Below are 25,891 nucleotides of genomic sequence, written 5' to 3'. Positions count from 1 at the left end.
GCCCATCTGAAGATCTAGGTTACATATCAGAGCATGGCTCGGAAGTCAGCATGGCATCAATTTGGGTCATGTAAATGGCTAAGTTTCTAGGGGAAGAGTATTTGAGGTGACCTGAAATTGCTCCCTTCCTCCTAGAAATCCGAGTCTGGTCACAAGCTCCTTTCTTCTGCTTCTGTTCCTTTATGCTTACGAAGCATGGTCTCTGCCTGTTTTCCAGTCTCTCAGCCTCTGAATGGTGTCATGGCCTTCCCCACCTCTGTCCTATAGACAACACCTGTCCTGACATTTCCAAGTCTCTTACTGCCACACCTTACTTTCCTTTCCCCAAAGCTGGACCCATGTTCATTTTCTCCACTGAGCTGCCAAGTTCTGCTGCATAGCATTGTGCTGACTGATTCCTTTACAAATTTACAAGCTCCAGCCACAGCTTGACTCTGAACCCTGCCCTGAAGTTTCTCTTCTCTCCTGGTTGACTTCTGCTCCTTGTCCCTACAGCAGCTATCCCAAACTTTCCCATCTCCTGAGACTGCTGCTCCACCCCCCACCCTCCCCCACCCTCCCCAACCCCCCGGTAACTCTCAACAAGTCATGTAGCCTTGCACTTCCCATGGCTCTGCCTCTCAGTACACCTGTGATCTTCCAGTCCTCTCTGCATTCCCCCTGGGTCAGAGGCAGGCCTCTGGGCATGCACATGGTTTGTATTCTCAGTCTCTCCCCACCTAGTGACTCTTTATAAATATGTTTAGGTTTCCTCCATCCTAGGACAAAAATTCTTTTAAGCTGGTCTCTTCTTTTTCTTTCTGCCTTTGTTTGTTTGTTTTTGGAACCACTAGTCATATTGACCCCCTGTAACCTGGCTGTTGTGACCACCATCCCAACTGAAACCGCCATCACCTGTGCTGACCTGCTTGCAGAGTTCCCAAGTCTCCTTCACTTCTCATGCTGTTTGACCTTGTCGCAGCATTTGACCCTCTTTGGACCTGTTTTCCCTGTCACTCTGTGCACTCTCCCTGGACGAGTTTCCTACTCTGGTGATTTCATTTATCAACATTGTTGGTATGTGTATGGTGATGACTCTCAAATCAAAATCTGTAAGGACTTTTCCCTGGGGTCCAGATTTGTATTTCCAAATAACTACTGTCCTTTTCTACTTCAGAGTTTGCAGAAATTCTTTTTAACATATCTCAAACCAAAGCTCATCCTCATACCCCTTCTTTCCCCTGCGCAACCAAACCCACTTCTCGTGTACCCTGTCTCCGATACCAGTATCATTCTCCACCTATTTGCCCAAGCTAGGAACTTTGGGTTTGTTTGGTTTTTGTCTTCTTCATTCTCCATCTCTCACTGGACACTAAGTTCTGCTTGTTCAAGTTCAGAAACGTCTCGACATCCATCCTTTCTCATCCATCCATCCTGGCTGGACCCACTGCCCTATTTTAGATCTTCATCATCTTTGACTTACTGCCAGTGACTTTTGCAGGTCCAAAGTCATTGCACACTTAAAAGATTTTTAGATATATTTTGCAAAAGTACCCTCCATGGAGTTGTACGATGTGGTTGAGTTTTACAAGTTATCTCTTGTTGAAAACTCCAATGCTCACTGCTTTCTCTTCCTTCACAGGGTGAAGTTCAGACTTCTTAGAATGGGTACGAGTCTCAGTTTTATCCCTTGTTTATGCACTTTCCTATGCTTTAGATGTTCTTTCTACTCCATCTGCTCACAAACTCCTGTTGGTACTGTAAAGCAGTCTTCCATGCTAGCTCAAAACTAGCTAGCTTTTTATGATGTTCGGCTTCTTTCCCCCTGCCCCAACCAGAAAAAATAGAACTTATCTCCTCATCTGAGTTCTCATGGTACTTATCTTATTTTACAGTTATCTGTTTAATCGTCTGGCTCCTTGACGCCATGAGTTTGGTGAGGGCAGACCATACCTTCTTCATCTTTGTTTCTTTGGTGTCAAACACTTGGTCGAGTTGTTGGGTTGTATATACAGATTCTGCTGTCTCCACATTTGGGAAGTCTAAAAGAGCTGTGCTACTGTTGAATAGTAGTTGTTGTAGAGTCTCCCCTCCTCTTTTTATTTCACAAAGTATCCATGTTTACGGTATGAAAATTACAAAGTAATGAAAACTATAGAATTAAAGTCACCTAGGGGTGCCTGGCTGGCTCAGTCGGTAGAGCACGACTCTTGACCTCGGGGTTTTAAGTTTGAGCCCCATGTTGGGTGTAGAGATTACTTAAAAATAAAATCTTTTTTTTTTTTTTTTAAAGATTTTTAAAAATTTATTTATTTGACAGAGACATAGCACAAGTAGGCAGAGCGGCAGGCAGAGGGAAAGGGAGAAGCAGGCTTTCTGCTGAGCAGGGAGCCCGATGCGGGGCTCGATCCCAGGACCCTGGGATCATGACCTGAGCCGAAGGCAGCTGCTTAACCGACTGAGCCACCCAGGCGCCCCTAAAAATAAAATCTTAAAAAAATAAAGTCACCTAAAATCCCATCACTTGGATAACCACCATAAACATTTTGCTATGTTTTCTTTCAGATATTTCTTCTGTGAATACATGCATGTAAATATATATTTTGCAAAAATATATTGTTTGTAACGTGTTTTCTTTATGGTGAAAATCAGTGTCAAGAAATATGTACCCATATAATAGTTTATATTGCTGTCAATATTCCAGTGCATGGGTGTACTGCACTTGAGCCAGTCCCCTATTGTTGGACTTTTAGGTAATTCTGCATTTGATGTTTTAAACAATGAGATGAATATTCTTGTACATATATCTATATTTTTTTTCTTTGCACACTTGACCACATTTCTTTTGTATGAATTCCTAAAAAGGAAATTACAGGGTCAAAAGTCATTGCACACTTAAAAAAATTTTAGATACATTTTGTTAAACTGCCCTCCGCAGAAGTTGTACCACGTAGTTGAGTTTTTACACTTCCTTGAGATTTTTTTCCTCTGGTAGGTTTTATGTTGCCGTTGAAGGTTTTATGTATTGGAATGATTTAATTAAGGCTTTGTTTTAGGAAGACTGATGTTGCACCGCGTGCAACATGGATTGGGTGAGAAGGAGAGAAATCCATTCTTTGGAGGCCATTTTAGCAATTCGGGTGCCACGTTACAAGGATCAGAGGGGAGAGGCCGACTGTTGAGTAAAGGAGAAGACAATGAGAGGCAGTGGGAAGAACTGATAGGACTCAATAGTGGACTAAGTAAGGGTGCCATTACTTGAAGTGGGAAGTTAAAAGGAGGTATCAATTTGGGGAGGGAAGCTGTGGAATCACTTTTAATAACCTGAGTTCTAGCTGTTGCGGCATGCTCAGGTGGAAACGCCCACAGGCAGTTGGCACGGCACAACGGCAGTCGAAGAGAGGCAGGGCTCAGTCATCTCATCCCGATACTTAAAGCCCTCCATAATAACCTTTCCAGTACCCTCTCCATCTGCCGCCTCAGATCTAAGCTAGACAAGACTGTCTTCCTGGAGGGCCTTCACTCACTGTGTCTGCCGTGTGGAATCTTACCCGTTGCTCACGACCCACCTCAGAGTCCTCCAGGAAACCTTTGATCACCCCCACTGGAAGTTAGTTCCTAATTTCTTAAATGCTAAGGGTCATATTTTTTTTTCTGTATCTTTTATATTGTACTTGAATATCCCATTTGTACATGTGCAAGATTGGAAGCTCCTCGAGGTTGAGGACTGTATCATAAACTCCATTTTATCTCCCACATCATTACCGGCACATAAGTGTCCAGAAATAGTTGGTAATTTATGGAGTAAATGGAACCAGTTTTAATGTATTATTAATATATTGGATTATTATTCTGTACCTAACACTTAATAAAATGCTAACACTATGTGCATTTTCCTACTAATTTTTCTTAAATATTTAGTCACTCGTGTGACTAGGTGGAAGACAGTGCCTTAAAATAAGGAATAGAAGAGAGAAAAGCAGACTTGCTGGGGTGGAGATGAAGGGTTCAGTGTGGAACGTGCTGAGTAAAAGACACCTACAAGATATGTAAAAGTCCTCCAATACCCAGAGATAAGTGCATGGAGCTCAGGAGAGAGCTCTGACCCAGCAGTTGAATCTGTGGGTCTGAATAAGCTAAAAAAATATAGATATATGTACAAGAATATTCATCTCATTGCTTAAAACATCAAATGCAGAATTACCTAAACAAATATTTTATGGGAGGTGAAGTGGAAAAAAAGAGATGTTAAATATTTCCTCTTTCACAGCCATGTTCTTTGTTTCCTCCAAGGTTCTTAAGTGTGGTATACATCCCTGCCCTTTAGTTTCCAACCCCCTCTGCTCTCCTGAAATTGCTGTTGCCAAGGTCATTAATCACCTCCTAATTGCCAGATCCAATGGGAATTTTTCAGCCCTGGTCTTATGTGACCTTCCTATGTACTTGGCTCTATGAAACGCTCCATCCTCCTTGAAAGTTTCTCCTTCCCTAACTTATTGTTACCATATCCTCTCTTGATTTTCTTCCTTCATTTACAGGTTTATCTTCCTTTAAATAAAGGTGCTTTCTAAGGTTTTGTCTTTGGCTCTCTGCAAAGTTTTCTTGAGTGATCTTATTCAGACCCATAGATTCAACTGCTGGGTCAGAGCTCTCTGCTGAGCTCCATGCACTTATCTCTGGGTATTGGAGGACTTCTTCTACATATCTTGTAGGTGTCTTTTACTCAGCACGTTCCACACTGAACCCTTCATCTCCACCCCGGCAAGCCTGCTTTTCTCTCTTCCATTCCTTACTTTAAGGCACCGTCTTCCACCTAGTCACACGAATGAGATATTTGGGAATCATTTGAGAATCTTACCTCACATGGTCCATCCACCCACACCACCCTAGCTCAAATAAAATAGTGATCAAATGCCGTATAAATAATTCTACCTCAGATTGCAAACCCCTTCCTTTCTTCGCATTACCAGTGCTGCTTTTTTTGTTATGATTCTATTATTTCTTAGCATGTAACTGTATAGTGTCCTAACTGGTTCCCCTCCCTTCTGTCTTGCTCTCCTCCCTTTCACAGCTGCTAGAATGCACTTTCTGAAATTAAAATCTAATTATAAAAAATAGTCACTCCCAAGCATCAATGCTTTCAATGACTTCCCATTGTCTTCAGGGTGAAATATGGTTTCTTTAGCATGGCATGCAAAGCTTTCATGCCCTGCCATCATTCTTCCAGGGTAGGGAGTACCCTACACTCTAGCCATGTCAAACTATTTTAAGTACCTTAAATGCGTTGTGCTCTCTCATGTTTCTACTTTGCTTTTTCTGTCTACAGCACTCCTGCCCCCATCAATCTAGTTCTGTCTGGTCCTAAAGTTCCAGTTGCAGCAGCATCTCCTTTGGGAAGCCTTCCCTAGGCTTCCATTTGCTTCTTTGCTTCCGTGCACCTTTACCAGCATCAGCTGCACTGTATTGCATGTTGGTGCACATGCTTGTCTCACTCACTAGATCATATACTGCTTGAGAGAAGGGACTCTGAGCTCTTTACCTCCATCCTTGGTGCTGTACAAATTTGGCATAGGACAGGCTTGTTGGATGCATGAATGATTGAGTGAGGAGGTATGTGGTCAGTGGTAGTGCTGGGATCAGGATTTAGAATCGCCCGTCCTTGGCTTTTAAGCTCTCCTTTATTTTTTGACTAGGTAATATGTTCACGTAGTTGACTATTCAAAAGGTACGAAAAGGTGTTCAGTGAAGAATCTTCTTTCACTCCAGCCAACCTTTCCCCCTCCCTGAAGACAATCAGTATTGTCAGTTTTTTTGTGCCTTCCAGAGATGATACGTGCACTTATTTATTCAACAAATATTTGTTGAGTGCCTACTATGTGCCAGGTACTAAGCTAGGCTCTGGGGATAAACAGTGAAGAAAACAGATAAAAGTCCCTGACTTTCTGGAACCTAAATTCTATATATTTTTCTTCCCTCCTTTAAAAAAAAAAAACAACAAACCATAAATGAGAGGATGACATACCCTCTGTTTGACCTTTCTTTGTTTTACTTATTATATCTTGAAGATTAATCTGTTTCAGCTCCTAAAGACCTTCTCTTTTTTCCCCCTGCTTATTATTCCATTATGTAGATGTACTATCATTTATTTAGCCATTCCCTACTGATGGATGATCTTTTGTTATTACAAAATGCTGCAGTGAAAAATCTGTTGTACACTTGTCATTTTGCATATGTATATCTATAGGAAAAATTCTTAGGTGTGCAATTGCTGGGTCAAATAGTGTATATATTTGTAAATTTGATGGATAGTCTGATCCATGACTTTAATTTTTTATTATGAATATTTCAAGCATGTAGACAAGCATAGATAACACTGTAGCAGATACACATATACGCACTACTCATTAAACAGTTGTTGACCCCTTACTGAGGTTCTGCCTATTAGGTACTTTTAGCCCCTCCTTAACATTGTGATATTTTCCCACTGAATATTATCTTAGACTCAAGATACTAAGTTTCTTAAAACTCATACCCTGCCATCCTGGAGTCATCACTGTACAGTCTATCTTGGACTGTTTTTTTTTTTTTTAATATAACCTCATTTTTAGGAAAAGGCAGCTTCAGAGGAAAATTCCATTATGCTATTTTTAGTGTCTAGAATCTGAGTTTCAAAAATGTTTATTTTGCCTCCTTCCTCTGCTCAAAAGCAACATAGGAATGCTACGGGAAGTTGGTGGCCTGTCGTCTTGGAGACTTGTTTTATTTGTTGGTGGAGGAGCTCAGGTGAATTGAGCCGGCAAGAGCTTTTTTCCCCCCGGGTTTGTTAGAATAACTAAATGTGGTTCTCCTTAGCGGGTACCTTTAACTGACGCGGAGTGCAGCTGTGTCCTCTGGGTCCTGATGGATTTGGTGAGAGGAGCTGTTCCTGGAGGAGGGGGAAACTGTTGATCTCTATTACACCTGGATACCTGTAGCTGTGTCAGGATGCTTTTGTTGAAATAAATGTCCTTCCCTCCCATCTCCCTGCTGGAGGTCCATAACCTTGTTCCAGTAGTAGGTGACTCTTGTCTCTGACCATTTTCTTAGTCCCCAGAATGCCTCGTGAGGCTTTTAGGTTACTTTAGGATGTTATAAACCTGGAGGGGTTCTTTAGTCTCAGGTAGAGCTAGAATCAGAGGTCATGGCAGGTACAGATTGACCTTAAGAGCAGGTATTTTTGCCTTTCCTCCCAATTGGTCAGTCCTTTTCACCCTGTTTGGTCTTGTAGTATTATATAACCACTGTAGGAAAGAGAGGACTTCTAGGATTCACCTGTTTTTCCGTGGACCACACAGCCAGAAAAAAAGGATCAAGGAGAGAGAACTGATTTGCGAGCATGTGGCCTAAAGCACAAGGCCTTTTTAAACTTGTTGCCAGACCCCAGAGTGTAAGTCTGGTCTACACAAAGTAGCTCTCCAAGCCTGGGGTGAGCACAAAATGGTCAGAGCTCCTTGGACCTTTGCTGCCAGGCCCACACGTAGTTCCCTTTAAAGCCTCTCTTGGTTTTGCCATTTCGGTTCTCTCCTTCTAAGCATAAGGTCTGACTTCTTTTGTCTTCTGTTCTTCAGCCCTGCAGAGGCAGCTCTGGCCCTGGGGACAGCTCTTTCTTCAGATGGCAAACTCATCTTCTCTCTAGCAGACCAGAGGGACAAGGTGTAATTCAACCCTTTCTCCATCAGACGCTGCTGCCCGGGGGAGACAATGAAGAAAGTGATCTTTGTTGCTCCCTGAATAGGACCATGAACCTGGCACCTGCTTTTGTTACTGGCTTCTTAAGTCACTGGAGACATTTTTGCTGTCTTCCTGGGTCAGCAGCTGCTTTGGAGTACCAGTAGCAGCTGGCCTCAAAGAAAATGGATGTATTTATATGAGGAGAGCTACCTTTCATGTCCCTAAACCTCTTGTCTTTAGGGCTGGTCTGGAGAGTGAGCAGTTGGAAGTCAGCTGTGCCTTCAGTTGGACCACCTATGACCCTCATCTTCCCTGAATCCGAGCAGACAGATTGATTCCTTTTTTGTCCTGCTCTCTGTCCCGTTAGACTCTGAGTTCTGTGTTCCCAGCACCCAGGTTGGTGCCTGGTGTGTGGTGAGTAGGCAACAAATGTATGTCGCATGAGTGGCTGGGCGAATCCCTTGAACTGGCTGTCCAGGTTTAGCTTCCCTCACCCTGACGTGGGGGTGCCTTGGGAGAAGGACCTTTGTTTTTAGAAGAAAGATTGCTTCGAAAGAATTATGGAACTTACTGATTCGTAGAGGGGTTTTGGGGACTATGTGAACTCCAAGGTAGGGCTTTTTCTCTCTTCATCAGCCTAGAACTTTCTCCTCAGTTGTAACTCTCTACCAGCAGACTTGTCCTCCTGTTTCAGGATTTATATCCTGAACCTGACTCAGGCCTTCACTCCGCCGAGGTCCTGGTGTCCCTGAGCCCACTCAAGGGCAGGGCAGCTATTCCTTTTTAACTGTCATCCTGTTACTAGAGAGCAGGCAGCCCTAACGACTACATCTCATGCACTGTCCTCTGCATTCCTGATCTTCCCGCTTTCAGTCAAGTTCCACTTCATTCCGAGGTGTCTGTGCGTTTGTCAGGGCTGTTGGAGACAGCGACGCTTTTTTCCCCCTCTGTCAGCAGCTGGCCAGAGAGTGCCTATTAGACTGCCAGATTCTGAGCCTTTCACATTGTTCGTCTTTGTCTGGAACTTAGGGGAGCATCCCTCCTGCCACCTGAGGTTTCACCTCACTCTTTGCCATGTGGGACCTATGAGGATAAAAGATGAACAGTCACAAAGAGCATGTAGAGGTATTGGACTGTGGTGCTTTGAAATGCTCTGAAATTGAGGAAAGGTCCCTGGGCTGCAAGAATACAACTGCTGGCCACCCCCCCCCCCCCGCCCGCTTCCCAAAAGCCTTGAGTTGGAACCACCCCTCACTTCATAATGCCAAACATCCTTGTTTTTGTTTAATTTTTATCTGATAAAATGTTATTAAACCATTTCAATGGTGAAACACACAGAGGAAATGACAAACTAGCATGTGTTGTCTTTTAAATGCACTTAGTTCAAGTGGCTATTTTAAAAGTCAGTTTTTCCTGCTGTGAGATTCCTGTTGTCTGGGCTGCTTTGCTCGTTCAGGTGGGAGGAGTCTCTGAATAGGATTTTATAGTGGCATTAAAGCAAGAGGACCCAGCTCTGCCCTGGCTAATTGATCATTCTTTTACATTCTTATATTCACATTGCACTGTGTTAATTGCTTTCAGATCATGACCCAGGACAGATCATAGAGATCAGTTTAGAGGTTATCTACCTGTGGTTCATTGACCCCTCTCCACTTGTAAACAACAGTTTGTATGTAGGTGAATATGTCCCTTTTTCTAGGGAGAGTATCCTTAGTTTTCATCAGATTCTCGTTAGAGTTTGTGACCTAAAAAGAAAAGAATAACTAACATTTTATAGGAATTCGGGGCTCCTGCTCACGTAGCTAGTTGATGGCAAAGTTGGATCTTGAGACAGACTCTGGAATCCAGGTATTTTGACTCTACAACCCAAATTCTTTGCACTGTACTCTATTATCCATTCTCTTCCTGGAGAAATAAGTGGAATAATGCCAGGAAACAGACACACAATCTGAACTGATGTTTCATGTTTGCCTTTCTCTGTCCACGGTCTTATTTCACAGATGAGGAATCCAAGGACCTGGTCTTTTGGACTAGGTGACCTCAGAGATACAGTGATTCTCACAGTAATACATCATAGAATCTGAATTTTTGTTTGTTTTTTACTGTTTCCCATTGCCTAATTTATGCTCTGTAAACATTAAGGTCCCTTTTAACCGTTGAATCTTGCCCACGAAATTGTTCTTTTGAGAAAAGGAAGCATATATTGTGTCCCCCTTGACTCCTAATAAATACTTAGATCTGCACACAGTGCTTGGCTACCGTGTTGGTGCTGTTGACTGACTGGTAGCATCGGAAGGCACAAAAGCTTGGGTTGGATACTTCTATTATTTAAAAATGTTCCCCTCTCTATTATCTTAGCAGCTGTTAATATTATTTAGCCTGATCTTTTCAAGTGGGCACACTCTCTTTTTTGTTTTCATAGTGTTTTTCTTACATAGTTTCTTCACCTGCATCCAACCTGCATAATTGGGAGTTTTGTGGACATTATATTTGACACACTGTGAGTTCTACGCCAGGTCACTGAATGGCAGCCTTCAGGACTGGGAGAGGGGCGTCTCTCTTGTGAGGGGTTCTTCTGTGGAGTCTGACTCCGTTGGTTGCCCATGGGTTTCTAGGATGCCAAGGCTTTTATGGTAGATGAGCCAGAATACTAGAGTATGACTTTTAGACAGATTGCTTAACCTATTTTCTCACATGTAATCTAAAATTTACAGTTTTTTTTTTTTTTTTTAAGATTTTATTTATTTATTTGAGAGAGAGAATGAGAGAGAGAGAGCGCATGAGAGGGGGGAGGGTCAGAGCGAGAAGCAGGCTCCCCGCTGAGCAGGGAGCCCGATGTGGGACTCGATCCCGGGACTCCAGGATCATGACCTGAGCTGAAGGCAGTCGCTCAACCAACTGAGCCACCCAGGCGCCCTACAGTTATTTTTATAAAGACATTTTTTTTTAATTTTTTAAAGATTTTATTTATTTATTTGAGAGAGAGAGACAAAGTGAGAGAGGGAACACAAGCAGGGGGAGTGGGAGAGGGAGAAGCAGGCTTCCCGCCGAGCAAGGAGCCCGACGTGGGGCTCGATCCCAGGACCCTGGGATCATGACCTGAGCCGAAGGCAGACGCCCAAAGACTGAGCCACCCAGGTGCCCCTATAAAGACATTTTAAAAGATGAGTATAATGATGCAGATGAACCACGTTTTAAAAAATTTATTTGAGAGAGAGAGCGTGGGCACATGTGCACAAGTTGGGGGAGTGGCAAGAGGAGAGAGAGAGAATCTCAAGCAGACTCTCCACTGAGCACGGAGCCCCATGTGGGGCTCGATCTCACTACCCAGAGATTATGACCTGAGCTGAAATTAAGAGGGGCTCGATCTCAAGACCCTGAGATTATGACCTGAGCTGAAATCAAGAGCCACCCAGGTGCCCTGCAGATGAAGCACTTTGAATTTCTTACAATGAGATGCTATAGAAATTTCAGGGGGTTTCCCCCTCTCTTATTATATAATCTGTTTAGCTTATCCTACGAGCCTGTTTTTATTGGGCTGGGGGGGGCGGGTCATCTTTTTGAGGCTAATGGAATAGAAGGAAATTTACAGTAGCTACTTATATCATTAAAGCAAACCAAAAACAAGTCAGCTGAGTGTAATAGTGCCCTGGAGTGGGGAGTATGTGGGGGTTGTCTGAACTGCATTTTCCCCTGAGTTATCTATGGAGAAGGTCCTGCCTCCCTGAATTGTGCATTTAGCCCTTAGGAAGTGGGCTTCACAGTTTCTGCTTCTGTCTCCCCGCCTTGGACTGTGTTGATCAGCAGTGTCTCGCCTGTGTGTGGCTCTGTAAACAGGACTGCTGTAAGTGGAGTGCAGCGTTGGTTGTTTATTTTGTAAAACCTGCCCCATTGCCATGTGATATTTGCCCAAGCGCTCCTGTACTGACATTCTTGTGGTGAGTGTGGCCCTTTAAAGGTTTCGTTCTCCAATGTTAGATGAGCCCCTAACTGGTGTCTTGAAAAGCATTAAAGCCTCTTTCCCTAGAGTTTAAACCAGAGGAGCGGTAATCCCAGTGGAGCCCGGGCTGGAGCCCAGAGAGAGGGTGGCAGATGAGGTGGCAGATGATAGGCAGGGGCCTGTTGTGGTCTCCCGCCTCAGTTTTGCACAAAGGAGGGGCTGTCGCCTCCTGGGGAGGTATTTCCGCTCGTTGCAACAAATGAGGGAGCACAGAAGGCTGTAATGTAATAAGCCTTCTCTGGTGACGTCATTTGTAAATGTGGTCAAAGTCCAGTTCTTGGGGGCTCGGAGGCGCGGTGGTAGAGACCAGTCTGTTCGAACGCTCACACTTCTCAGCTGTCACCGTGCCATGCTGCCTACTTCTAGCCACTGAACCAACACAGCTGGGCAGGGGCATGAACGCCTACAAGTACCAGAAGTTCCTGGAGGGACTCAACAACCTTAGAGGTATGATGGGGCTTCTGGCTCCCTGCCTTTATCCCTGCTGAATTTGTGAACACTTACTGTTTTATGTGTTATGTGGGGTCTTTACTTTCCCTCAGTTGCTCAGGAGCTTGGAAAGCCCTCTTACTCTGAGCTGGCCGTAGTTCTTGGTGTGTTTGGGCAATGACATAGAAGGGCTCGCATTGCAAATGTGATAGTGGGTGAGTAGGAGCGGATCCTCTCAGCCACTTCAACAGCAGTCTGTTCTCTTGCTTGAATGGGCAGTGGAGAAATGTCCCCTGCTCCCTTGAGTTGAGCAGAGCTCAGGGCACTCCCGGGGCGGTGTGTGTAGAGGGCTCTTGCCATCGGGCACTGCAGCCTCACCCAGGTGTAGCTGTTTCTTGGGCCAGGTATGCCTGTGTCTACAGTGAGTCAGAGTCCCCCCCTGGAGAGAACAGGGAATAGGGAGTGGTTGGGGGAGGAGGAATGCAGGTTGCCAGGCCAGGAAAGCCATGTAAAGGGGTAAATCAGTGACTTTAAAGGAGGCAACTTTTTGATAGAATAATGTTTAAAGGGGATAGTGTCTGCTTTACATGGTTGACAAATTCTTCACTGACCACAGATGAGAAAAATGCAGGCCTCTTTGGCTCTTAAGGAGGAAGATGAATGAAATCTTTTTGCTGCTGCTTCTCTAATTAATTGGTGGTTCGATTTCCGTCTGCTTAGGAAGGTGCTCAACCCCTCCCTCTTTCGTCAACAGTCTGGATTCTGGATCCAGAGCAACCATGGGGTGGGTGCAGAGAGAGTAGGGGAGGCAGAGAGAGGAACAGGGTAAGTGGGTTTCTTCAGGGAGGAGGGAGTAGGAGACTCCCATCCTGCCAGGGTCTGTCGATATTTTCCTTTCTTCCATTTCTGTTGAAGAACTGTTTGTAAGAGAGCGTATACATGGAGAGCTTTGTATGCTATCAAGGGATATGCAACTGTAAAGTACTGTTCTACTAATTTCTACCTTCTCTTCCCTTTTGTCTCTCCCTACCCCCACTGCATAAATATTTTTTTTTTCCAGGGCCTCTGCAAACTCATCAGGCATCAGGCAGGTCTTAGTAAGAATGAGTCACATTAACTATTGTTTCCCTGTCAAAGGAAGTTCTGAGAGGGCAGAAAGAATCCGGACTTCTTCATCCAGACTCATGGGGAGGAGGTGTGAGATGCAGGACAGAACCAGTGGAGCTTCTCAGCAACTCTTCCAATTCTTGGGCCTTGTTGGGCCCTGGGTGAAGGCAGGTACAAGGATGTACCCTTGTGCCATAGAAGAGCCCCCTTGTCTTGCCCTATTTCCTGTCTTAGAGGGATCCTTCTATATTCCTGGGCATGATGCCCACCCAACAGCAGGGGCCTTTCCCTCCTCTGTTTACAAAACTCATGGAAGGATTATCAAACTTAATAACTTGCATGTTCCTTCAGTAGAAGAAAAGGTTTGGGGTAGGACCCTAGGCCTCTCCTTGGACACTGAGCTCCTTAGTGTAGTTTTATTCCCTATTATCCTTGGCACCAGTCTTGTGATAAAAGGCCAGCGCTTCCTGAAGATGGGCAGGTGGTGGATGGAAACTACAGGATATTTACTTATCTACAGAATTGGAGAGTATGATTTTTCTGTTTGGTTCCTCTTTGTGTCAAGGGTTTAGATGAGAAGTTAAACCACATGAGGATGGCTGTGGCCTAAGCGAATCAAGTTTAGCAGTGACCTAGGTAGATGCCTGAGGTTCTCAGGAGACCACACCACACATAACCCTGTCCTCCTCTGCTGCAGGTGCTTCAGGAACAAAGTGCAGATATGACTGGTGGGGGCACTTCTTGTTTTCCTCTCACGAAACACGCATGGAGGAAGGAGTCCTTTTTCACTCCCTAAATAGGGGTTGCTTTGGTCCCCAGTTTTCTCTAACTCTCCTGACTTCCTCAGTGGGGCTAATGGTACAAGCAGGTCTTGATTTGATCCTTTTGGGGGTGTAGAGGTTAGAAATTGCACCCTAGCAAGGGTTATTCTGCTTTTCAAAGAGGTTATATTAAAACCAGCTTGGCAATCATTTTCTTAACCTACCTATAAAGTTTTTCACCCCCTCCCTCCTTTGCCCTGTCTTTTCTGGGAAGGAATGAGTAACAGTGCTAGGAATGAACAAGTAACAGATGAGATACACCTATCATGGGGTGTGTCCTGTGTAGGGCTGAAATCAGAGAAGGGAAAAGACCACAGTTGCCGTGGCAGCTCACACTCTACTCTTCCTACCCCAGATCCTAGGCTTATTTTGGTTCTGCCTCTCCAAGATGAACTCAGAAGCACTTACTGCTGTGGGCATTAAACAAGAGGATATATATACAGTTGAGTGTCTGGAATGTTGGCAGAGTTCACCAGATGTTGGTTCTATCTCTTCTTTCCTCTGTCCCTCCCGGACACTTTGAATCATGGTGAGTCCTTGTGCCTGCTTTAGTCCAGGATGAGCTCGGTCAAGTCACATTCTGGTTGGGGAGTTGTAGCCCTAGTCACCCATCCACATGGTTGGCTCCAGGGCTTACTTGATCTCCCTGTAGGACAGTTATGATGGTTGAGACGGGAAGACAATATCACTAGTGATAATAGTAATAAAAGCAAGCATTCAGCAAATGTTAGTTATGGACGAGGCCCTGTTCTAAGCACTTTACATGAATTAATCCATGTAGCTCGTTAAATACTCCCATAGCATAGGTAGTTTATATTGGAAAACCCAAGGCGTGGCTGGTCTGAGAACATGGGTCCTGCTAAGGACGTCCTGGGAGTATAGCAGCCAAGATGGCTACATTGTGCTGCTGTCCGATGCTGGGGACCCTGTGCTATGTGGGAGAATACCCACAACTGCTCAAGTGTGTATGTAACACACATTGGGGCACCTTATTCCCTGGGGGAGAGCAGAGTACGGTGCTTTGAGGTGAGGGCAATAGATCTTTTTTTTTCTTTTTCCCCTACCCTAACCTCCTTGAGCTGTGTCCTGTTTTCTAATCCTACCTTCATTTATATCCACTGTGTAATAGTCTTTATAGCATAAAATGTATAAGATACAGCAGTTTGTCTTGTTCGTTCACCTAGAGAAAGCATCTGATTTAACCTTCCTTCTTTGCCAGAACTTGAATCTTTTTCAGGTGGGAGAGGTGCCTGGAAAGAGGGCACGTAGTTGTTTTGGTTTGGTCTTTATAATCATTTCTGGAATGTCATCATAGGTCTTAGACAATTACCTCCCCAACCCTGGGCGGCCAGGCAGACAGTTACAAACCACTGCCTTGGTCAAACTGTCCTGTGGGCCAGGTGTCACCCACTGTGCCCCCTGATTATGGTGAATAACTACTTCCCTTTTCCTTCTCACCTGTATCTTTGTGTATTCCAGAAGGGCTGATACAAAGAGGTCCTCGGCTCCCCTTTTTGTTTAGTTACTTACTTTGCTTTTCTTGACATGGTTCAGCTTACAGCCATTCTTCCATCTAGTGTTGAAGGGAGCCCAGTGGGAGAATAGAGACATTGTAGAAGTCTTTTGAAGTTCTGGTCCCCAATTTCCTGTGAATCTTTGGTGCTCTGACACCAGTATTGGGGTGCAGTGTATCCCATTACTGCTGCGGCTTCTGGGCTTTAATTTCTACTTCTCAGGCCTGCCAAAAACCATAGTCGTTGAGTGATTTCTGCCCAGATGGACCTCTCCTGTGGGTATGACAGGTTCAACTGTTGGCCTAAGTCCTGCTCTTTGGCAGAGTCCAGGCCTGTGCTGTGGGTTGGTAATTGGGGATTAATTAGGGAGGCAGAGAGGAGTTGCAGTTGAATGATGAGAAAGTGGTGCTTTAGTCTTTGCTTAAAAGAAAAAAATTGTGATGTCTGTGAGGTAATGACTGATTTTTAAAAACCAATATACTCCAGCATACCCACACACTTTCACCCTTCTCTTCCTTTGCATAGACTGTCCTGTTGCCTTTGCCTGGAATACCATTGTCCTCCCTCTCTCCCTCTCTTTTTTAAATATTTTATTTATTTATTTATTTGAGAGAGAGAGAGAGAGAGAGAATGAACAGGGGAGAGGGACAAGCGGACTCCACCCAGACTGAGCTTGGAGCCTGGGCTCCATCCCAGGATCCCAAGATCATGACCTGAGCCGAAACCAAGAGTTGGATGCTTAACCGACTGAGCCACCCAGGCGCCCCGTCCTTCTCTTTATATACCAAACTTCCACTCACCTTTCAGTGCCTAGCCCAACCTCATTTTCCCCCATAGTTTCCTTCCTTTCCTTTCCTTGCTCTCTCTCTCGTTTTCTTCTTCCTTTGCATTTTGAGATAGAATTCTCTCTTCCTCATCTGTACTGCCATAGCACTTTAAACGTACTTGTTTTAGAGCATGCTTATAGTTACCGTTATTAACTAGTTATAGTTATTAAACATGTTATCGTTATGTTTTAGTTACAGTTCTTAAGCATTTGATTTTCCTCCTAGTCTTTACTTCTTGGGTAAGTTTCCTGTAACTTCTATAAGCCTCAGTATTCTCACCTGTAAAATGAGGATGATAATAAAATTTACCTCACAAAATGTTGTGAGGATTAAATGCAATAGTAAGGGTAACATCTGGCACAGAGTTAGAGCCCAGGAGATGTTGCCAAAGGCGGGAACTGACTCCTTTCTTCTTGCATCTTCATTGCCCGCCCGGCATGTGTTAAGCATAAAAAGACATTTGAAGAATTGAGCTAAACTCCTTTATCCAAATGTCCTTCAGTAGTCACCATAGGGGGTTTAAAAAAAGCCACTCTGACATCGGTGCCTGTGCTGTATACATTTATAAAAACGCTTTTTGTGGCTTTTTTCTTCACCGCCAGATTTATGACTCCCGTAAGAAACTACAGTCATTTTATAGTCCTACTTAATTTTTGGTCAGAAAATGATACTAAGACTCAGGCTGTTTTGAAACATTAAATCCAATCTCAAAGAATGAAAACGGATTGCTCTTGAAAACATTGGAAAGATGGTGTTCCTAGTCCATAGGCGGTCCCAGATGAGGAGTTCCTGGTATGTTTTGGGCAGCAGCAACGCTGAACAAGTGAGCACGGTGACTGCCGACGAGCTGCACAGTTTTGGTTCTTAGTTCTGAGGTGTGTGTCAAGTCATCTTTCTCATTATCTGATAGCTTTACGTTGGACATCCACTTTGTTGGCCAGCCTGGAACACTGTCCCTTAGTGCCGTGTCTGGGCAAGCAGGAGAAGTCCTCACACCCTGACATGTACCCTTCAGAGACTGGCCTTTTTGGGAGGAGTTTTTTTTCCCTCTTAAATGTGGCTAATAAAGAATCTTAGGGGGAAAAAATTGTGCCTCTATTTAATGGCAGAGGAAAAAAAAAACTTAGTTTTTTTTTTTTTCCTCTGCCATTAAATAGAGGCACAATTTTAGCCATATAGAAAGCATAGAAAAATAAAAACCCCAAATCACGAAAATCCTACAATTCACAGGTTACTATGTTCATACTTGTGTTTCCATTTAATCTTCTTGTGTCCATATATACAGAACATTGTTTTTATATATTTGCTATTATTGTAATGTAGTTCTCTATCTTGCTGTTTATTATTTTTGTGAGCATTTTTTATGCCTTCACCTATTTGTCTACAACATTTCTTTTTCTTTCTTTTTTTTCCATGCAAAATTGTGGTTTTATTAAAGCATGGGACAGGACCCGTGGGCAGAAAGAGCTGCTGCCTGTCAATGTCATTTAACAGCTAAATGCAATTTCCGCAAATAGAAGGATCATTTATTTAACATTTCTCAGTTGTGGGGCATGTACATTTCTAATTTTTTTCTGCTATGATATGATAATCAACATCCTCATAAATAAAATTTTCTGTGCATTTCTGATGATCTTTTTAGGATAGAGCTCTAGAAGTGGAATTACTGATCTTAATACATATATTCAAAGCTCTGGCTTTTAACTTTATTGCACTTTTAAAAGCTACGGAAGTTACCTGTAACACTTTGAATACCCCTCTGATAGCTCTTGGCCCCTTGCTCTGCAGAGGGATAGCTCTATCTTCAGGCTTAGTGGCCAGCTGGTTCAGATACTTTACTGTGCAGTTAATTTCATCATGGGACAGGTGCCAAGTGTCTCTTTCCCTTAGCAGCCCCCACATGTCATCATCTCATCACTGCACTGTTTTATTCTGAAACTTTTCTCCTAGCAACTCCAGGCATTTAAATGGCTTCATTGATCCTCCCAACCCTAGTACCTTTTCCACTTGTACTAAGAGATCCATCAGTGTTGATCAGGAAACTGCAGTACCAAGAATGACCTAATCATTGCTGTATAGAGATTCTGCATTGGAACCCCAGATTGGTCCGAGGTTGAGATTCTCTTTTTCTTTTCTTGCTGTTATTGAGCTAGAACCTAGCTAGTAGATCGGGCCAGCTTAACCTGATACAATTGGTTAACAAACTACTGTGTCATCACCCTTGCTTGTGGTAGGTGACTGCTTCTGGAAAAAATGGAGCTGGTGCTGTGTTTTAAATCGACATACTGCAGTCAAGTGCAAATTGGCTTCTCTTACTTGAGACTGACAGCCTTAGGGTGGAATTATAGACTTGAGTACAGTCTTGTTTCTGACTTGGAGTTGACATCCTGCAGCAGACATTGTGGGTTTTCTAGCTGATGATACACTGGTGTGTTTGGAAATTAGCTTGGGGACTGACAGAAGGAAGGCACATGTGTGCAACTTTGTGTGCAGGGGGTGGGGGTCAATAGAAATGCCTGTCTTTATGGCAGCCAGGATAGTGGAAAATGGCTTGAGTCACCCACATGATTGCATCCTTCACAGTGAGAATTGTCTGCCCCTCCCATTCCCAGGGCCCTTAAGCAAACCTATCACAATGGGGTGATTCTCTCCAGTGCAAGGAATCTGGGAATCTGCATGTTTTTGGGGTGAGGCCTGTCAACATCTTTTACAGCACTAGGAACCTATTTAGACCTTCAGTAAGTCCTGTAGTTTTTAGATGCATGGACAGTTTTGTACTGTTAAAATTTATCCCCTCAATTGTGTACTTGTGTGTGTGTATTTAGCTCTTTAAAATATATATATATATATATATTATATATATATATATATATTTTTTTTTAAGTAATCTCTGTACCCAGTTTGGGACTCGAACTCACAATCTCGAGATCAAGAGTTGTGTGCTTCACTGACTGAGCCAGCCAGGTGCCCCTTATATTTAGCTTTTAAAAATAATTTTTGTGGGGTGCCTGGGTGGCTCAGCTGGTTAAGCGGCTGCCTTCGGCTCAGGTCATGATCCCAGCGTCCTGGGATCAAGTCCCGCATCGGGCTCCTTGCTCAGCAGGGAGCCTGCTTCTCCCTCTACTGCTCCCTCTGCTTGTGCGCTCTCTCTCTCTCTCAAATAAATAAAATCTTCAAAAAAATAATAATAATAATTTTTGTTTTTTCTTTTTATGGGAGTATAGTTGACACACAGTGTTAGTTTCAGGTGTACAACTTGGTGATTTGACAAGTTTATACATTATGCTATGTTCACCCCAAGTACAGTTACCATCAAAAATACAGAACGCTTCATGAATTTGAGTGTCATCCTTATGCAGGGGCCATGCTGATCTTCTCTGTATTGTTCTGATTTTAGTATATGTGCTGCCCAAGTGAGCACCTTAACTGTATACTTTTTAGGCTTACTGCATGTCACTGGGCTGGAGAGGGTTATCAATCCAAGTTCACATTGGGGTTGGCTTCTATTGCCCCTGGTTTGAAATGCATGCAGCATATGGGGTTCCATGGCATAGTGATTAGTACTCTGGACTTTCAAATGTGTGGGGTGGTTCTGTGTTTTTTATTGCAATAGGAGATGAGTGTTATACTATGCCTCTGTCTCAGAGTGAGCCTATGTGCTAACAAAGTATAAATTATTTCTCCCCCATCCTTGGTCTTGTGTTGTTTTGTTTTGTTTTTTTAACATTTTTATTTATTTATTTGTCAGAGAGCGAGAGAGCACAAGCAGGGGGAGCTGCAGAGGGAGAGGGAAAAGCAGACTCCCCGCTGAGGAGCCCAATGTGGGACAATCTCAGGACCCCGGGACCATGACCCGAGCCGAATGCCTACGCTTAACTGACTGAGCCACCGAGGCGTCCCTGGTCTTTTGTTTTTTTAAATTAGATTATCAGTGTTGAAAGGGTAAGGCTTTTGTCTGCACCATTCTGCCACAGTTTCTTTTGGCTCTTTTCCTGGAGAAACGCCAGGCTAGTCGCCCTAATCATATATATTATTCATTACAACAACTGTGGGGATGGTCCCTCTGAATGAATACCGGTTGCTGCACAGCATCTTTTGCTCATTGTGGAGTGGTAGGAACTTTTTAGACTTCCTGGTTTGATATATCTTGAAATCATTTGATTTGGAAGATCATTTTTTACAATTTGTTATCAACTAACTGGTTTGGAACTCCCTGATAATGTTCCATGCTTCTTGTCTCTTCTCTGGAAGTCCCCATATTTTTCAACCCTTCCTTCCTTCCTCCTTTCCCTTCCCTTCCCTTCCCTTCTGTTTTTTTTGTTTTGTTTTGTTTTGGAATATTTTATTTTTTAAGTAATCTCTGCATCCAGCTTGGGGCTCGAACTCACAACCCCAAGATGAAGAGTCGCACGCTCCACCGACTGAACCAGCCACATGTCTCTCCCACATCCTTGCTTTCATTGAGAACCTTCTGTACAAGGCATTGAGGGATTGTCAGTCCTATGCACAGTCTAGGGGGGGATATAATTATCTATCTATCTGCATATCAGGTGCTATTTATAGAGATATGAACAAAGTGCTGTGAGAGCAGAGGTGGAGTGATTACTAGGGGCAGCATGGCGGGTGATGGGGAAGACTTGACAGCAGAAATGGTACTGGGGCTGAATCTTTAAGTTGGGTAGCAGTTTGCCAGTTAAGGAGGGAGAAAAGGTATTTTGGAAAGACAACAGGTGTGCAAAGGAATAGACTCATGGAAGTCTCCATTTCCTCTGGGGAAGAATGAGAGGTGTTATGAAGTAGGAAGCTGGGGAGAATGAGCAGTTGTTTAAGGTGAGAGATGAGGCTGGAATGGAAGTTGAGTCTGTGTTCATAAAGGGCTAAGGAATAATGTAGGCAGAAGAAGGCACCAGATATTTTCGAGGCAGAGAAATGATACAGTCTGGGGCTTTTTGAGAGAAGTCTGACTCTGGCAGCCGTGTGACAGGTCATTTACAGGGAGGTCGGGCTGCAGCTGATTTTAGTTTGTCCAGGAAGAGAGAAGTAAAGAGAGCAGGCACACGAAATCCTTCTCAAAGTGAATTTGGTTTTGGAAACAAACATCGGATATTGCACTATAGTTGGAGTGGAGATCCACTTCTCCCGACGCTCAAGTCGAACCTAACCCTGTGTTGTGCAAGGGTTTGTGTTTGGGTGGGTATTTCCTGGGACTGGTCAGGCATGCACTGCAGCATGAGGCCTGTGGAGTGGCCGGGAGACCAGCAGCCCCAGGTGCCTGTTAGTGATAAGATGGAGAGAAGAAGCCCATTTAGCTCTGGGTTGGGCCTCTGTTTCTTTGAAATTCTCTGGGAGGCAGTACCTGGCCCGTCTTTACACGACTCTTTACAGACAGACTTGGAGTGTGGACCTCCTTCTGTTTGGAGTGTTGGCATTTGACACTGTTGATGACTTCACCGCCTATTTAAAAGGTCCTCTTCTGTTAGCTTCCGTGAGGGCATTTCTTTGTTTTCCTTTACCTGATTGTTGTTTGTGTGCCTTTTGCTGGGTCTTTTCTTTGTTCTGACTCTACCCCTGGCAGTTTCCTAACGGGTGACGCAATGTGGTGAAGTTGGAGGAACACAGGCTTTGGATCCAGGCAGGTTTGGGTTAAAATCCAAGTTTCTACATTTACCGGCTGAGTGACTTGGGGCAGGTTACTCACTTTCTCTGAGCTTCCATTTTCTCATCTGTAAAATGGGGATAATAATATCTCCAACATAAAATTAATGAGGATGAAGTGGATTGGCAGAGGTAAAACTCCTAACACAGCACAGGCACATAAACCCACGATACAGACACAGCTGGCGTTATTACACTGCTCCTGACCTTTTCTTTTCCCCCTTTAGCCGGTTCTTTTGACATCCGCTTTTCTTAAAAATTGCAAACTCCCACATCTGTCTTCTACCCATTAAAAATCTCTCAATGTTTTCAGGTGTTATTATTTTTTATTGTGATAAAAAATATAAACTACCAAATCTATCCTCTTAGCAAATTTTTACATGTACAGCAGAGTATTGTTAACTGTGTGCACATTTGTTGTACAGCAGAGCCCTAGAACTTTTTCATCTTGTGTGACTGAAACTGTATACCAGTTGAACAGCACCTACCTGTCCCCGTCCCCCCCCCCCCGCATTGGCAACCACCACTTTGCTTTCTGCTTCCATGAGTTTAATTGCTTTCCATACCTCATATAGGTGGAATCATGCAGTATTTGCTCTTCTGTGTCTGGCTTACTTCACTTTTCCTTATGTCCTCAAGGTTCATCTATGTTGTAGCATGTGACAGGATTTCCTTCCTTTTTTTTTTTTTTTTTTTAAGGCTGAATAATATTCCATTGTATAAAAAAAAATCTCAATTTTTGGTCTATTTTTCAGCTGCCTGCAGGACACCTATACTTGGATATTGCCTTGAACTCAGTATTTTCAAAACCAAGCCTAGACTTGGCTTTCCTCCTCGATTCCCCATTTTTGACAGTTGTACTCACATTCTTCAGTCTCCTAGATCAGAAACCCAGGAGACATCTCTGGCTTCTCTCTCTGCATCAATCCCCATTTTCAGTCTGTCATTGGGTCCTTTTGTTTCTTCAGAATTTCTCTTAAATTTGCCCTTTCCTCTCCACTCCCTTTGCCATGACTCTGGTCCAGTCACTCATCTCCTCATGCCTGAACCACTGCAACCGCCTCATATTTTGTTTCCTGTGCTTCCTGTTACCAAAAGTAGGACAGACCTTTTATTTATTTTTTAAAATATTTTTTATAAGTTTATTTATTTTAAGTAATCTCTACACCCAACATAGAGCTCGAACCCATGACCCCGAGATCAAGAGTCGCACACCCCTCCGACCAAGCCAGTCAGGCACCCCATGACAGGCTTGTGTTCTGACTCCCCACCCATCCCGCAACTCTTCTAGGCTCATCTCACATAACTTTCTACAACACAATTCCAGCTGCAGACAGACCCATCTCCTCACGGTACCTCGAAGTGCGTCATTCACTCTCTCCTGCACCGCGTGTTTGGCAGTTCTCTTTGCCCAGAACACCCTTGTTCTTTATACTTGACTGAAACCTATCCATCCCTTACAGCCTCACTTTAGGCCTTTCTTCTCCATGAAGACTTCTTGGATGATCATTGTCCACACTGATGTATCACTTTCCTACACAGTAGTTTTGTCTTCCCGTTGAAATTATGCTTTTTGGGGGACCGTTCTGTAGACGTCCTATCTCTATAACTCTCATGGTACTTAGCTCAAACCTAGCCAGGTTGAAGTGCTCATTGCTGAACGCTTACAAAGGTGTGGTGACCAAAGTGAGTCATTCTTTCATTTGATGAATAGATTTGAGCATCCACTGTGTGTGCTGTGCTGGGCACTGGGACCCGGTGATAAACCCCACAGTGAGGAGACTGGTTATCTTATACACAAGCACACAAAATATTTGTTGGTGGAGTGAATTTGAGGAAACCAGGTCAGACTCTAAGTGAGGACAAATGACGAGAAGAGGGAGACTTTAGAAAATAGGCATAAATGAAATAATAATTTATTGAGTATCCCCTGATGTTGATTTATTCTGGGTTTTAGGGATATAACAGAGAACGGGGCCAAGTATCTTCCCTTTTAAAGAGCTTATGTTCTAACATTTAAAGGCATTTTAAAAATGAACACTTACTCTTGAGTGAAGCCCATCTGTAGAAGGTCAGCAGTGAAGGAGTTAATATGCTTGTAGGGCTCTAGGCTTGGTTGAAACAGATGGTTTCTGTGCCCTAGGGAGTATTTTAAGGGGGATTAGAGGACAGGGCTGAGGAGGGCCTGAGACCTCTCTCCCTCACCCCATAGCACACACACATGCTGTTCTGGCGCCTGGTGAGCAATGTAACTTGTCCCCCACTTGGTCGGCATTTATTTGCAGGCTTGCAAGTGTGGCTTTAGGACTGGCTGTATGCTTCTGGCCTTCTTTTCCTTTCTTGATTTTTATTTATTGTCCAACATCAATGAAGTCCCATTTTAATTTAACAGATATTGGGACTTGTCTGTATTCCTCTGGTTCATGTCTACTTTTACATAATTGTAATCCTGTCCTATATATGTGTTGTTTTTTTACCCCCACAATCCAAATTTTTTTTTTTTTTTTTGGTGGTAAAATACACATAAAATTTACCATTATAACTGTTTTAAAGATTTTTAAAAAAAATTTATTCATTTGAGGGGCGCCTGGGTGGCTCAGTCATTAAGCATCTGCCTTCGGCTCAGGTCATGATCCCAGGGTCCTGGGATCGAGCCCCGCATCGGGCTCCCTGCTCAGTGGGAAGCCTGCTTCTCCCTCTCCCACTCCCCCTGCTTGTGTTCCCTCTCTCGCTGTCTCTGTCAAATAAATAAAATCTTAAAAAAAAAATGTATTCATTGGAGAGAGACAGAGAGAGAGCAAGAGCACGAGCTGGAGGGTAGGGATCAGAGGGAGAGGGAGAAGCAGACTCCCCGCTGAGCAGAGAGCCCAATGTGGGGCTCGATCCCAGGACCCTGGGATCATGACCTTGAGCTGAAGGTAGACGTCTAACTGACTGAGCCACCCAAGTGCCCCTAATTGTAACTGTTTTAAAGTGTACAGTTCAGGGGCATCTGGGTGGCTCAGTCGGTTAAACATCTGACTGTTGATCTCAGCTCAGGCCTCCATCTCACGGTTGTGGGTTCGAGCCCCAAGTTGAGCTTCATACTGGGCGTGGAGCCTGCTAAAGAAAGAAAGACAGAAAGAGTACAGTTCATGGACATCACATCTGCAGTGTTGTGCAACAATCATGACTGTCTAGCTCGTCTAGCTCCAGGACCTTTTCATGACTCCAAGTGGAAACGCTGTACCCATTAAGCAGTCACTACCCACCCCCGCCCCTCCCTCAGCCCCTGCCAACCACTAATCTGCTTTCTGACTTGCTGGTTCTGGATCTTTCATATAAATGGAATCCTATAATGTGGCCTTTCGTGTCTGGCTTTTTTCACTTAACTTATACATATATGTTTGCATGCCTTTTTCATGTAACATTGTGAAGATTTTTTTTTTTTAAGTGTTTCCCTATAGTCATTGTAAGTTAAGTTATAATGTTGATAATGGCTTCACTTAGCCATTTTCTTAATTGTTGAATGCTTGGATTGTCTCCAGGTTGTTGCTGTCTAAAAACTGCTGCAAGGGACATCTCCCTGACTGTGCCCTGCCAGCTTTCAGAGGACTCTGTGTTGCACACCAGCTGCAGAGGCTCCATTGGCCTTGATTAGGATAGTGTGGCCTGTTGGCCAGCTCTGTGGGAGAACAGTCAAGTAATGAACTTTATATTGAAGGGAGCATTATACTTTGCAACAGAAGAGCTTGATCTCCAGGGAATGGCAGGGAAAAGAAAGATTTTTTTTTTTCTTCCTACTGTCTAGAATTCTCTGAAACTGCCTCCACCCTCTTGGGTGTAGGAAGGAACTGATTATAGCAGTTG

General features: G+C 43.8%; 1 protein-coding gene and 1 non-coding gene across 10 annotated transcripts in view; one reads left to right on the top strand and one right to left on the bottom strand.

Moving 5' to 3' along the window:
* The window catches only part of MACF1 (microtubule actin crosslinking factor 1), a 337,838-nt gene that overhangs the window by 50,864 nt on the left and 261,083 nt on the right, over window positions 1–25,891 (top strand). The window lies entirely within an intron of this gene.
* LOC118552569 (U6 spliceosomal RNA) lies at window positions 19,702–19,808 on the bottom strand. Its single transcript, XR_004925601.1, has one exon. It is a non-coding gene; the product is annotated as a U6 spliceosomal RNA (small nuclear RNA).

The sequence above is a fragment of the Halichoerus grypus genome, chromosome 5 (assembly GCF_964656455.1).
Source record: "Halichoerus grypus chromosome 5, mHalGry1.hap1.1, whole genome shotgun sequence".
Classification (NCBI taxonomy): Eukaryota; Metazoa; Chordata; class Mammalia; order Carnivora; family Phocidae; genus Halichoerus; species Halichoerus grypus.
The sequence above is the reverse complement of the archived record's forward strand: the minus strand, read 5'-3'. Positions and strand labels throughout refer to the sequence as shown.